We start from the raw sequence: 11,202 nt of genomic DNA on the forward strand, positions 1-11,202 counted from the left end.
ACCCAAATCCTGTCAAATGGACAAAATGAATGCATTGAACAACAGTAACTATAACACATAATCCAGGAAATAAAACTCAAATCCACTCCCGTTCATTAGCAAAAATTCTAGCTTCTAAAAGCAAGGAAGTTTTTTCCTTAATAGTTTTTAGAAGTTCATATGCTACAGTTGATTTATCTTCCAGGATTCTAAAATATTCTTAGCCTACTCAGATCAAATATGCATCCCTGTTTGATGGGGACCTGTATTACTGAATACATAAACTCATATCATTCATAATGCTATTTTTTTTCTGAAAGAACAGGCTCCAAAGGGGGAGAAAAAGATCTGTTTCTCAACTCTACATTAGTGATTGCCCACCAGAGAATGAAAATGAATAGATTATGTTAAAGGCAAAAGGGAATATTGCATAAAAGAAACTGAAATCAACTTTTTTTTTTTTTTCTCTCCAAAGCTTGCAGGGCTCAGCCCCGCAAGGAAAACCAATGTCCCAGAAAGTGCAAGCCACAAATTTTTAACAAAGCCTCATTTTTTTCTCACTTTTTCTGGAAAGTACCAGTTTTACTGAAATGCATATCAACAGAAAATGCTAAGACCAGGCTGGATTTTCTGGTCAAAACCACAGAAAGACCAAGCCACTAACACAAAATATCCAGGGGATCTGGCTCTTCCCAGAGGCAGGAGGATGTGGCTGCAAAGCCTTACGCGAGGTCCCCTCTGACGGAGGAGTGCCCCAGCAGACAGCCCCAAACCCCAATGCTACGCTTCCTCTTACCACCACCAACACAGTCCCACCACTCAAATTTCTGGTAGTTAATACAAGAGATTGATTGTGGCTAATAACATCCTGTTGGGGTCTCCCTCTCCTTGGCTGCAGAGTAGATACTTCCTTGCTAATAACAGGTTATTTCTGAAAATCCCCAAAGCACTACGCAAGGAGCTATGTGCTGAAGACCGAATCTGGGAGCCGCTGCTCAGGATGGCCCAATACAACTCCTCTGCCAGAAGAGTTGGATGCTTAGTACTGATTTCACTCAAGGGAACCAGAATGCCTTATACTTGTATCAGAGGGCTAGTAAATGGGTTTCAGTTATTTGGTTTGGGGTTTTGAAGGTGACGGGAGAAGCTCTGAAGAGAGTCCTGGAGAGCTGCAAATACTTGGAATCATAGAATCATTTAGGTTGGAAAAGACCCTTAAGATCATTGAGTCCAACCGTAAACCCAACACCACCATGCCCACTAAACCATGTCCTGAAGTGCCACATCTACGTTTTTTTTGAACACCTCCAGGGATGGTGACTCCACCACTTCCCTCGGCAGCCTGTTCCAATGCCTGACAACCCTTTCAGTAAAGAAATTTTTTCTAATATCCAATCTAAACCTCCCCTGGCACAACTTGAGGCCATTTGCCACATGCAGGAGCAATCTTCAACCCAGATTCAGCACTTACAGTCCGTAGTTGTTGGAGTCCTCTGGAAAATCCATCGCTGTGTAAATCCCCAGAGGAGGTGGTACCCATCCCTTCCGAATTTTGCGAATCATCCCCTTGGAAGAGTGCCTGGAACAGCATCAGTCAGCTAAGCAGCACTGAGAGTACTCACCCTCACTCACGTACGTATTTTCCAGCTATGTCTCACTGCCCTCTTGACATCAGGCTCTTACTCCTCTCTTAAAAAAAAAGCAAGCCCTGGAAAATGTGTTAGGCCTTTTCATTGCTGTTTTCTTTCTCCACACAGAAAGGCAGAAAGTGCAAGGTATTGATGGGCCAGCACTTCCTCTTTCCATTTCCTCCAGTACGTTTCTCTCCTACGTGATTTGCTTTGTGCCAGTTACAGGCTCTGCCACCTTCCTCTCCGGCTTCTCGGGGAGTGTCATGCAACTGAGAGGTACCCTGTCTCGAAAATGGAGGCAGACAGAAACTCTTTAGTAGAAGGGCACTGGGACACAGCCACCTGCTTCCTCTTCTTAGGAGAAACTCTTGTGGGAGTTAAAGAAAGAAGAAAATTGTTTTGCAAGTTGAAAAGAATAATCTTTTAACTCGCCAGAGCTCAGGATGGATTTTGGCTGGGGTTTTCCAAGAAGTCTAAACCAGTGAATGTACAGCTTTCTTAGAAATTCACTGACATTTGAACAGCAGTTTTTTAAAAATATTGTATTCCTGTTCATTCCCAGCTCTGCCACTGACTCAGTATGACTGTGCCTACACCAACGTGAGGGCAGGGTTTGTCCTGGGCATGCTGCTGGCGTCAGGCAGTCACAGCGTTGGATGCTGGTGGTACAAAACCCACAGCGGGGTCAGGGTATGACAAATCCCACACCTGGCGCAAGGCTGGGGCCATCCTAAGAAGGATTCTGGGACCAGTGATGCTGCTACAAGGCAGGCAGTGTGGCTGGCCAGGCTCACCTGTAGGCAGATGTTTTCCTGGCCCGTGTTAAGGCTCACTTTTCCTTCCTACCCCTTACCAAATCTCACATTGTATCCTGCTGCTTGTTTCTGTTTTTAATCAGACCACGCACTGCCGGCACACGACAGCAAAGGGACACCAAAGCTGGACTCAGGATCCAGTCAAAATCCACATTCAGCATGTAAATGCATCCTCTCCAAGCTCTGGCAAGTCAAGGACAACCATTTTAGGCTGTCTCCATTTCCACAAACCCTGCTTGAGGTGCATCCTTGCCCTCACCATCCTCCAAAAGCACTTGCACATAATGAGCTACCATCTATGAAAACATTTGCCCATATCCTGCCTGAGGTTTATGTTTCCTGATCCACAATAAAACGTACCTAACGCTCCTTTAGCTCTGCATCATCAGATAGACCCTCCAAAATTATGGCAATGACGTCAACAGAGGAACTTATAACAATGACAGATGCATTTGTAGAAGACGCAAAAGGCTTTAAAAGGCAAGTTTTCTCTATTGCATTTGCACAAACCACCGCCGTGGGATACAGCCCCTGGGACTAAAGTGGTATAAGGCAGTTCCCACAGCATCATTTATCAGGATCCAAATACTATACTATGAAAGTAGAACCAATCCAGCATGGCAGCTTAGACTTAAGATAGTTTGGAGACATTTCAGCTGTACATTATGTATTGGATTATGTACTTCATCCACAAATAAAGAGATGTCTTCCAAGGAACAAATCATAAGGAAAAGTTTTGTAAAGAAAGAAGTTTAATTCTGCTAATGTCTATTGTTCTTAGGCTGAAAGTTAAATTGCAGTCCATTCCTCTGTTCCAAGTGTTGCTATTTAATCATGATTTCTGATATTCAGAATATTTCAGTTTACTTGAAATAATTTAATCTTGACAAGCAGGGTATCAGAAGTTAGGGCTCAATAGAAGGAGATATAAGGAATGGTAAAAAAAAATCTAACCTTATGCTTGAAAATAATTATCTGTATCATATAATGGAAAGTCTTTCAAATCCTCTTCTAATTATTTTCTAGAAAATATTAAGAAAAATTAGTCACAGGTCTTAAGCAATCATAAGCACTGAAAACTCTCGTCAACTTCCCCTGGAACTGCTGAATGCCCTAAACCTTGCAAACAACATTTATGCGTTTATTCATATGCTTCATTACAAGCATTACTCTCATTACTTTCCTTGCCCTTTGGTTTTCCTTTTTATTACGAAAAAGGAAAAGCACACCTTCCTTCACAGTTACCAGACATCGAGCACTGTTTCCCAGCTCAAGAACCGTTTGGATTTTTACAGTCTGTCACACAAAGTCCCCAGCCTCGCTGAGCCGGTGCCCCAGCAGCAGAGCTGCCGTGGCGTCGTGTGAAGCCATCCCAACCCAGGCTGCAGTCAGATCTGGAAGAGCAACTTTCCTAGCCCATTCTCTGCTGCAACACAAGCTCAGCATATTGTTTGTTTCTGGCAAGGCACTAATGAAGTCATACAGCCTGATTTTCATTACAGTCAGGCCTGGACATACCAAGGCCATGGTGAGGAGGGGAAAACCCCTAGAACTGTGCCTTTCCCTTCCCCTGATGAGCCAGATGCCACCACCCAGAGAATTTCTTTGGGACCGCTGGCATTTCTCCTATCATTGTTGTGGTTCTCCACAGCGGCAAGTAAAGAGCTTTTTGCACCCTGTCCCCTGTCCGTGCTGACAGACACAGTGGGTCAAATGGAGCCACAAGATTAAGTGGCAAATCTTTACTTACCAATGCAAGGCTCTGAAAAAGACTCTGTAGGTTTCCAGATAAACCAACAAAAAACCCAGGCTCTGATTCATACAGCGAATCATTTGGGTGAGGAATGGGAGGAAATCACTCAAGGCAGACCACTGAGCAGTGATTTTATAGACATTTTATCAGGCAGCGAAGTGGTTGGAGCCTATGACAATTCAACAGCAAGGCTTTCGTGGCAACCTGCACACCATGCAGAAAAGGATCCTGTGAATCTGTCCAAAATCTCTGATCATCTCGGTGATGGAAAGAGGCCTATGACCAAGTCTTGTGCAAGTGGCAGATGGGTTTGAATGCAGGCAATGAAGAACCCTATAGTAACATTTGACATTACCAAGTACTACTCCGCTTAAAGAAAAAGTGACTAGAGAATGAATGTATTGTATGAGATATGAGCCAGCAATTGCTATTCGGTCTGCTAATAGGTTGGTTAAATGTGTTCACTCTTCTTTAGGCTTTATTCTGTGACGGAAGAGGCAATGATACCATCTTTGCCACTTTCTTCGGAAACTGAGCAAGGAGCTCTGTTACAAAGAAAGGGGGGTGAGAAGCCCCAGGGGGAAGATCACAAGCCCAGGAGCTAAAACAATTTGTCTTACGTTTTCCACACTCCCCTTTTATGTCTGGCTTCTTGCTCAGGATCAAACAAATCAACTTACATAATCTCCTAACTGCACAGTGACGTCCTCACTGTGCTGATCTTGCTCATTACCATTTCACATGTGTTTAGACATGCCTGTGAGGTGCAGCATCTAACTTCTGCTGCCTTCCACCACAACCACAGTGCCCTGAAGCAGCTCCTCCTCTTTTCAAAGGGCTTGAAATATTAAATAAAGAAGAATTTTAACTTTAATCAAAGATGTAGAGGAATAGCCAACAACCCACTTGACATTGCTTTACATTAATATTTTCATTAACATCAGTGCAAGACCTCAAGGTCCTATTGCATTTCCCATCATAGTTTCTTTCATTTGTGCCTAAATCTGCACTGTGCACATTAAAGAGCCCTGTACATGCTTTCTACTGCTCTTGGTCTCTTACTGCAACACACAGATGTGGGTCTCTCTAATCAGAAAGATGACATTTGACCAGGCACTACCTGGTCATTGCAAAATGAATGGGTTCTTGCCAGGGATCTGAAAGACTCCAGGACTTCGGCCAATCCAGCAAACAATTAGCCTGGTTTTGGCAGGAAGGGAAGATTGGCTTTGGGGAGAAAAACTTTAAGAAAAGAAAGGCTGAACATAGTTTAAGTTACTTGGTACAGCCCTTGGGTCCAGGTCCATCCTAAGCAGTGTGACATAGTTCAGCATGCCCTCACACTGCACCCACCAAAAAGGAGGGGGAAAAAGCAAAAGGCTATTTCACCCCTGGAGACATGGTTTTGCTGCCTCACCTGACCCTAGTGCCCCTGCTGAGCTGCAAAAAATGGCCAGCCTTTTCCACGCTTGCTTTCCTGCTGAAGGGACCTTGCTTTGTGGGCAACCATAGATCTGGATGCACTGTGGGAAGGACTGGGCTTCCCCTGCCCCATTGAACGCCCTTCTACTACAGCTCCACTGTGCTGTTGGTGACAAGTCATTCCCACATCTTTCCTGGGATCCTTCCAGGTCCTTCTCATGTGCCTGGGCTGCTGCCAGCCATATCTGGTATGTGGGCTCCTACGGCAGGGAAGTCCAATTGCCATCACACCACCCGCATGTTAGGTGAATCCTCCCGCCTCCCTGGACCTGTACCATCCCTGGGGAAGGCTGAGTGTGCTCTACATGTAGCTCAGTATCCAGACAGTGAATATCTCCCTTGATCCAAAAGAGGTCAAAACGGAGGTTGAGTTACCCCCTGCCTTCTCAGCAGCTCTGCCCAAAACACACTACCAAAGGCAGAGAAACCTCACTTAGTCTCTGCATGTAGCAATGGGTCTCTGCAGGTCTGCTAGCAAGCTGTGCAGGCAGGCCTCCACTAAACCCATGTTTCTGGTGACTCACGGCAGCTGCTGTTACTCTTCCTTCTGCTTTCTCCATCTCTGCTTATGGTCGTCATTTCAGAATTAGAAAAATGAAACAATGACGTATATAATGTTGCGTGTTGCTGCCTAGCCCGCCAACCAGTATTGCTTCATTCTCATCCTTACTCTCTCTTAATGGCATGTGGCCATCTCTCCTTTTACACTGAGCAATCATTATCATTGCAACTGTATCTCAAAGACACCAAAACATCTCCCCAGAAAATCTCAGATAAAGCAAATTATCTGGTATATAAACTTTTATGCAGTGCTAACTGGACCCATCACAAATCAATAAACAGAACTATGTGTTGAAAAGGTGTTTTGCTGGTCGCTTCTCACAGTTAAGCTAAGCAAAGCTGGAGGAAGTTAGCTCAGGAAATAGCAGGAATTTGGCTACACAACCAAGGATTGTTTTTCACTTTGCACAATATCTGAGACATGAGCAACTTGGTACTACAACAATGCTATTTAAATGATTATTAGTAACATTCTCCTCTTTAATTAATCTGAGTCCTTGGCTGAAAGAGTTATATATGTATCTGTATACTGGCTGAACTGGATCTTTGGGGATCTCTAGCCCACGCTCCTGCTCAAAGCGTGACTGTCACTATGTCATGTTGGCCATGGCTTTCTCTGGCCAAGTCTTGACAGCTTCCCAGGGAAGCGATTCAGGCACCTCTCCCATGGCCTATTCCTGTGTTGTATCACCCACTGAATTAAAAAGGTCATCTTAACATCCATCATCAAGTTCCTAAAATGCAGTTGATGGCTGTGAATAGCCCCTGGATATATTATCTGGCATTACCAAGGCTTTTTGGCTTCCCTTTGCCAAACTAAACCAGCCCAGCTTCCTCAACCTCTCCTCACAGGTCGTGCTGCCTAGGACCCTGAGCCTCTTTGTAGTCCCCATAGGAAGTGGAGAGGGAGGTGGTGTTGTATTCTCCCTGGTATGCAGTGATAGAACACGTGGGAATGGTTCAAAGCTGTGTTGGGGGAGGTTTAGACTTGACATTAGAAGCATTTCTTAACAGAGGGTGTGGTCAAACACTGGAACAGGCTTCCTAGAGAGGTGATTGATGCCCCATGCCTGTCAGTGTTTAAGAGGCAATCCCCTTAGCAATGTGTTTTAACTTTTGGTCAGTCCTGAAGTGGTCAGGCAGTTGGACTAGATGATCCTTGTAGGTCCCTTCCAATATTCCCCTGAAATATTCTATTCTATTCTATTCTATTCTATTCTATTCTATTCTATTCTATTCTATTCTATTCTATTCTATTCTATTCTATTCTATTCTATTCTATTCTCCTGAGCCAAAAATGGACACCATATTCCAGATACAGTGTCACTCTCACCAAATAGGGGGGTCTAACAACACCCCTTGGTCTGCTGGCCACTCTCCTCCCGACTTTTATGAAGATATAAAGAAAATGTCTTGTTTTGTCATCCACACCTAATTTCGTGTAAAGAGGCCTGAGTCAAATCTTCATCAAAAGCTGTAGAACACTCTCCACTCCACTTATTTCACTGAATAGGGATCAGGCACTCATACTTTACTGGCATTACGACAAACCTGGTGACACTGCCAGCTGCCCACAGAGCATAAGTCTGAATTCCTCTTCCCTGGATATTGGTGTTTTCCCTTCCCTGGGCCAAATGAACAGTGTCACCCTGCTGGGATTATGGAGAATGTTATCTCTCGCTGCATCCCTTTCAAGTACAGGTATGTGGAATGAAGTTTATTTTAAATCCCTTTTTCCTTTGGCAGCTACAAAGCTCCCTGCAGCTGCAACACCCACATCATTCCTCAGTGCCTTGTTTGTGAAGGAGATGCAGAGCAGTTTCTCTGCATGGAGGTGGCCTTTTCGGCCCCCCCCAGACATGGTGGAGGGGAGGAAACACTTCGCAGAGGGTGTGTTGAGGCAAGCAACAGGACTTTCATCCCATGTGGTCACGTGTGTGGACTTCCAGATTTTTACTATTTTCTTTTTTTTTTTCCCTGCTGCATCTTTGCACAAACCATATGTAGAGATGGAAGCAGGTATTTTTTCACTGGAAAGGTGAATAATAGTGAAAGAACATAAAGCTTTCCCATATTTCTGGAACTTTCCTCTCCTCCTCGGGAATTTTTCCATCATGGCTGAAGACCTTTTATGAATTAAACAGGGTTGCCCCTCCTTCCTAGGCTCTGCTCCATCAGCAAAGTAAGCAAACTGAATGTAGTCTTTCAACCAAAAGAAAAAATAAAATTTCAATTTTTCTTAAACATTTTCTGACTTAACCAATTCTCTGATACATGTTAACCATGGACCACATCCTCACTAGGGGCCAGATGAAGTCCTAGCACACTGTGCTCATCAGCTTTTTCCCCAGAGCGTTCCCTTCAGGAAATGTGCAACGGGTGGCTGTTATGAAGTGTCCTCCCTGTAAAGTTCAAGTTGCTCAAAGTGACCACAGGGACATTTCTGAAGCACTAAAGTTTCTGATTCAGCTCAGACATAACCCACCCTTCAGATGGTGCTGAATGGTGGGGGAGGAGTGTTGACGTGAACTCATGGCACCTGTACAGAGGCAGTTGAAGGGTGCTGTGATGCTGACTTGAAACACCATACCAAAGCCTCAAATGGTCTCAAAGCCGGAGTGACCAGATGTGACTTGCTTCAACTCAAGACTGCAGCCAAGAGGTCTTGGCACTCCTGGGCTCCCTTAGGAGCGGCACAGGCTGCCAGCAGTGAAAGAAGGGAGTCAATACCACATACAAGCAGAAAAAGACAGTTTTGTCTCTTAGATTTCTCAGCAAAAGCCCTGTTGAGGACCACTACACAAAGACCAACACCTATTGGTATCAGAGGCACTGGGAGAGCAAGTTGTGTGGCTCTCAGAGTGCAGACCTCAGGTCAGGAGGTTGTCCCCAGCCTTGTTTGCTGCAAACATATACTGGAGGAGCCTTTGTGCTGTTATAGCTTGCCAAGGAGAGCAGATCTGCTTGAAATGGTAGGGGGGAAGTAACAAAAGGTAAAGCAATCTACCTCTGCAAAATCTGACGTGTGTGAAGAATGCCTAAGCCTGATCCCAGACCCAAGCTTTCACATTTCTGCATTTAGTCATTTCTAATCTAGGCTTTTCTGGAAGAAGCAAATGGAAAGCCAGATGAGAAGTGGTTAATGATTAGAAGTTAAGGTGTTCACTGGGGTCTAGTCCAGCTCTCTCTGGTAACCTCAGAGGACATCTGGAATAGCTCAGAATGACAAATATGAACTAAGATCCATAGAAAGAACAGCAACGTAGACAGGACTGTACCACTGGGTTCATCTCAAACATTCTGCTGATTGCACCATATTCATACCAAATTTATCATGAAACAACCTAAAATTCTGCTTCTGTTTTTAGCACATCCCTTTTTGAAATAAATAAGATATATAAAGATACTGCACAGGAAAATAATACAACTGTTTCTGACCAGTGAAATCAAGGCATAGTAGACAACTCTGGAAATGTGCTTGTGCATATTGTGCACAAAATACTGTTTGTATTACAAAAGCCACTCTTTTTCTCATGGGAACAGTCTCATGCTATGACAGCCATAGGTTTTATTTTGTCACTGCTAAATTGAGACGATACTTGGAATTTCCTTTGCGTGGGCAGTGTTCAGAAGTTTCACTTTGTTTTCTTCCAGTACAGAATGAAAAGCTGAAAACTTTTTCCTGAATAGAATTCATTAATTTGTCTAAGATTTAACTTCAGAAGAGTTGAGGTACTTCTTTATAATTTTGATGAAGACAGAGAAAAAAAACTTGATTAGAATAGTTTGAAATTAAGTCAAATTAAGTTGAAACGGGACAAACAAACATCATTGAAATGAAACCTATGAATGATTATTCTTGACAAAGGCAGTGCCATTCCTCCAAGAGTTTTCAGTTCATTCAAGCAAAATTTCCTTCCAGAGGAAAAATATTTTTATCAGAAATATTCTGGTCAGATCTGACATGGCTCAAAGTGCAGTGTCAAGGGATGGATGTGCCCTGGGCTTGAAGTTTTGCATCTCACCTTCTTTACACTAATCTAGTTTAGCTCTCCGAACTATGTAACAGCAGACTGTGCTGTGCCTCAGTCTATGGTGTTCGTTTTCTCTGCCATTTCATGTTTTTTAATTGAGTGCCAGATGAGCTGATCATTCCAGCACATGGCAAAGGCAGCAAGTGGCCTGCCTGAAACTAGGCAGATTTCTCTATTAACTCCAGTGATGGGGTTTCCATCAGACCAGTAGAAGAGACCCATGAGCTAATTGATCTTTAGTTGCAAGAAATTTCCCTTAGCATTGCCAGGCCAAGTTTCCTTTCAGTTACTACCACCTCTCTGTCCTAGACAGTCCTCCTTCCTTTCCATCCTGGCGCATTTTGTTATTTTCACATTATAATTGCACCGATCATGGTATAACCCTTCGGTGCTGCATAATTTGTGTGCACAGCATGAAACAACCTCCATTCAAGTGGTCTTGCAATGGACCTGAGAGGTGATACATGAATTTTTCAAAGCTGAGCATTGAGGCAGAGACCATTGTGTGGCAGCTAGATTTTTAACAGTATTTCAGCACCTATTTCACTGACAGGAATCAAGCATAATTTCCAAAAGCAACTAAATATGCTACATAAGAACCATTCCAGATGAGTGTCACTACATTAGCACCAAGGAGCAGTATCATGTTACATCACGTTAACACAGCTGGTTTCCCAATAACGTGAAACAACGGTACAAAAAGAAAAAAAAAAAAAAAAGAGTCCTCTAAAAAAGGTGTGTTGGTTCCCTTCTCCCCAGTCATTATGGTAGACAGCATAAATTTTGTGTTACATGACCTGGGAAGACTTAGAAAGTATTTCCATGCTACAGCTGCAACCCTAGACAGTACAGAGATTAATGTAAACAACATTGATATTACAGGTGAGAACATGTGATGGGTTAACCCTGGCTGGACGCCAGGTGCCCACCAGAGCCGTTCTATCACT

This window comes from Harpia harpyja, chromosome 19, assembly GCF_026419915.1.
Source record: "Harpia harpyja isolate bHarHar1 chromosome 19, bHarHar1 primary haplotype, whole genome shotgun sequence".
In the NCBI taxonomy this organism is placed as follows: Eukaryota; Metazoa; Chordata; class Aves; order Accipitriformes; family Accipitridae; genus Harpia; species Harpia harpyja.